Below are 4,614 nucleotides of genomic sequence, written 5' to 3'. Positions count from 1 at the left end.
TTCTGCATGACTTAATTGCTGTTCTGCTCAACCTCAAATATACCTGTCGTCGATTATTAGATCTTATACTCCATTGTGTACACACTTAATCCAGAAATTTATTACTCAATTCAAAACCTCATAGACTTAAATTCTTTAATAGCAGTATTACCTCTTTATACCCATATAATATTTTAAAACATTTTTATTTTTCTAGTTTTTCATATTTCCTTTCTATGCCTCCCCTCCTCTCATCCCATCACCATTCTTCTCTGAATACTGCTTCTTCAAACTTGCAGTTTTTAAGGGTTTCAATTTTTAATATTAAATTTTTGTTTTTCCATTTTTTCTTGTGATTTTTTTCCTTTTTCTTCCCTTTTCTTACTCTTTTTTCTCTCACTGCTATCATTCTGTCCAATCAATTTCCCTCTTTGAGATGAGGACATGGTTAAATCCACTCTTCCTCACCTTCCCACATCCCTCCAATCCTATTGTTCCCCAAATTTTACCTAAACCTAATAATTTCTGGTTGCCAAATTCTCCTTTGCTGTTCTTAGTCCATTAAGACATAGTTGTTTGATGTTCAATAGATTGCATCTCTTAAACCAGATTGTATCTGCAGACTTTTGACTGTGCAACTAGGGACTTTGGTTGATGCTTACCTTAAAATAGTGTTCTAGCACAAAACATGTTATTCTCATCCCAAATGGGCAGAACAAGCCTGAAAAACAAGAAAAATGGCAAGCCTGGGGTTCTCAACTCCCATTCATGAAAATCAGGGGAGAGAATAGATAAATAATAATCCAGAGGAGAGTTCCCAAAAAGCTCTACAAACAATACAGGTAAACAGGGTAAATGAAAAGAGTTAAAACCTGCAAAACTCTCAGTGTGAGCATGATAGCGAGAGAGAGAAGGCAAACCAAAGATCAATACAGGAGACTCATGAGCTTGAGGAAGCTACTCAAAGATTGATACAGGAATTTCGTGAGCAGATTGAGAACACTCAAAGAGAAATAAAGGAATGGTGTGAGCAGGTTGAGATCAGACAAAGAGATAGACAGGAATTGTGAGTGTAGGTTGAGATCAGTCAAACAGATAGACAGCAATTATGTGAGCTGGCTGAGAACAGACAAAGAGAAAGTCAGGAATGGCGTGAACGGGCTGAGAACACTCAAAGAGAAATACAGGAAATGTGTAAACATGGGGATCTTAATCAAATAGAAATACAGGAACTGAGAGATCGGGATGAGAAAGGACAAAGATGAATGGATGCATTCATGGAATACAGAAACAGAGAGCTGAAAGAAATCAGGTAGACAGTAAAGGGAATGCTCATTGGAGAACAACAGAAGGAATGGGAGTCCTAGGAAACCATAACAAATCAACTAAGTGATTTGAGAATAAATACTGAACACCAAATTAAGGAAATAAAGAACTTCTTACAAGATCTAGAACAAAGGTCCAACAAAGAATTTGAAGTCATCAAAGTCGACCAATTAGAAGGAGAAGAAATAAAAAATGAAGTAGAAAGTTTGACAGTAGGTTAGACCATGTAGAAGATTGAATCTCAGGGATTCAATACAGCCTAGATACTATAGAGAAAGAACATAAGCCCATCCAAGACAAATCCAAGAAATATGATTTATCTCTTCAATTCTATTTGGAAAACACCATCAGAAAGCCTAATCTGAGGATAATGGGTGTAAAGGAACACCTAGAGTCAGAAGTTAATGGTCTAGGAAATTTGTTTAACAGGATCCTAGCAAAGAACTTCAAACATGCAAAAAGATAGGGCTATTCAAATACAAGAAGCTTTTAGAACTCCAAATAGACCAGACCAGAACAGGACATCCTACTGTCAAATTATTATCCGCACAGGATCAATTCAGACTAAGAAAAAAATCCTTAAAGCTGTCAAGGAGAAAAGATCAATAACCTATAAAGGGAAACCAATTAGAATCACCTAAGATTTATCAGCAGAGACAATTAAAGCAAGAAAAGCCTAGAATGATGTATGCCATAACCTAAAGACAAGCAACTATCAACCAACAATACTGTATCCAGCTAAACTCTCCTTCATAACTGAAAGTCAAATAAAAATCTTCCGTAGCAATGAAAAATTGAAACAATATATCTCCACCAAACCAGCTCTACAAAGATACCTAAAGATGACCTACACATAGAAAACCTACAAGACCACAATAAACACCAAGAAACCACACCCAAACTGAGAATCCCAGAACCATAGGAAGAACCCTGTTGTGGCAGCCACAAAGAAGGTGAATAAAAGGGCAAGAACTCCCAAATAACTCTAAGTCCTACCTCTTAACATTAATGGGCTTAACGCTTCAATTAAGCGACATATACTGTCTAGTTGGATTAAAAAGGAAGATCCTTCTACCTATTGCCTTCAGGAATCCCACCTTGTCCATTAAAAACTACACATTTTGAATGTGAAAGGCTGGAACAAAATCTATCCAGCAAATGGGTCCAATAAACAGGCAGAAGTTGCAATACTAATATCAAATAAAATAGACTTCAAATTAAAATTAGTTAGAAGAGATAAAGAAGGTCTCTTAATACTAATTAAGGGATCTCTACTTCAGGAGAGATTACAATTCTAAATCTCTATTCCCCAAACAATGGAGCATCCGAATTTATCTAAGAAACACTACTTTCTCTCAAATCTCATATAGATCCAAATGAATTAATTGTTAGGGGCTTTAATACACCACTATCCCCACTAGATAGATCAACTTGGCAAAAACTCATCAGAGAAACCACAGATATAAAAAACCGCATAGATCAACTAGATTTAAAAGACACCTACCAAATATTTCACCCAGCAGCATCAGAATACATGTTCTTCTCAGCAGCACATGGAACATTTTCCAAAATAGACTACATTTTAGGTCACAAAGCAAACATTTCCAAATTCAGGAACACTGAAGTAAAATCGTGCATTCTCTCAGATGACAAAGGAAAAAAATTAGAACTCAACACCAAAAGCAACAAAAGAAAGTCCTGTAACATATGGATGCTGAGCAACACACTGTTGAACCCCCAGTAGGTCATGTAAGCGATTAGAAACGAAATTCATGTGTTCATGGTATTCAACAAAAATGAGCACACAAACTACTAGCTCCTCTGGGACACAGCAAAGGTGGTACTCAGAGGCAAGTTTATATCTTTGAGTTCTTACATCAACTAATTCGATAGATCTGAAACTAACAATTTAATGAGACACCTGAGCCTCCTTGAAAAAGAGCAAGATAAACCCCAAACCAGTAGATGGAAAGAAATAATTAAAATTAAATCAGAATTAAATGAATTAGAATAAAAAATAGAAAGAATCAACAAAACAAAGAGTTGGTTCTTTGAAAAAAATCAACAAAATAGACAGACCCCCAGCAAATCTTATCAGAAAAAGAAGAGAACACACCCAAATAAACAAACTCAGAGATGAGAATGGAAATATCACCACAGAAACAAACAAGATTCAGAAAATTATAAGGGAATGATTCTCAAACCTTTATGCTAATATGTTTGAGAACATGGCAGAAATGGACCTTTTCCTAGCAAATATCAACATGCCAAAACTAAATCAAGATGAGTTAAACCATCTTAACAAGCCCATATCAAGCATTGAAATAGAAATAGCAATAAGAGACCTCCCAGCTAAGAAAAGCCCAGGACCAGATGGTTTTACAGCAGAGTTCTACAAGGCCTTCAAAGCAGAATTCACACCAATGCTCCTTCAAATTTTTAATGGAATTGAAAGAGAAAGTTTACTACCAAATTCATCCTATGAATCTATAATAACTCTCATCCCAAAACCAGGCAGGGACTCATCAAAGAAAGAGAACTATAGACCCATATCTTTGATGAACATTGATGCAAAACTTTTCAACAAAATTTTGGCGAATCGATTTCAACAATTTATCCAAAAAATCATAGGTCACAATCAAACAGGATTCATTTCAGGGATGCAAAGCTGGTTCAATATACGCAAACAAGATAACATAATTCACATCAACAAGAGCAAGAATAAGAACCACATGGTTATCTCAATAGATGCAGAGAAAACATTTGACAAGATCCAACACCACTTTATGATGAAGTTTCTGCAAAGACTAGGAATCCATGCAACCTTCCTCAGTACAATAAAAGCTGTATATTAAAACCTCAAGCCCGTATTATGCTCAATGTTGAAAAATTAACTCCATGTCCTCGAAACTCAGGAACGAGACAAGGATGCCCACTCACTCCCTTGTTCTTCAATCTAGTATTAAATTGCCTAACTACAGCAATAATACAAGATGTAAACATCAAGGGGTTCCAAATAGGAAAAGAAGAAATATAACTCTCCCTTTTTGTAGATGACATGATCTTGCATTTAAAGAATCCCATGGACTCTGCTCCCAAATTCTTCAATATGATTCAAAACTTTGGCAAAGTAGCAGGGTATAAAATTAGCCTTCATAAATCAATGGCTTTTGTATATGCCAACAATGAGAAAAGTGTGACTGAAATCAGGAAAGCAACTCCTTTTGTAATAGCCCCACAAATAATAAAATACCTAGGAATTAACCAAACAAGTGAAGGACATCTATGGTGAAAACTTTGAAAACCTGA

The sequence above is a fragment of the Dipodomys merriami genome, unplaced genomic scaffold (genome assembly GCF_024711535.1).
Source record: "Dipodomys merriami isolate MVZ:Mamm:240054 unplaced genomic scaffold, mDipMer1.0.p SCAF_441, whole genome shotgun sequence".
Classification (NCBI taxonomy): Eukaryota; Metazoa; Chordata; class Mammalia; order Rodentia; family Heteromyidae; genus Dipodomys; species Dipodomys merriami.
The sequence above is the reverse complement of the archived record's forward strand: the minus strand, read 5'-3'. Positions refer to the sequence as shown.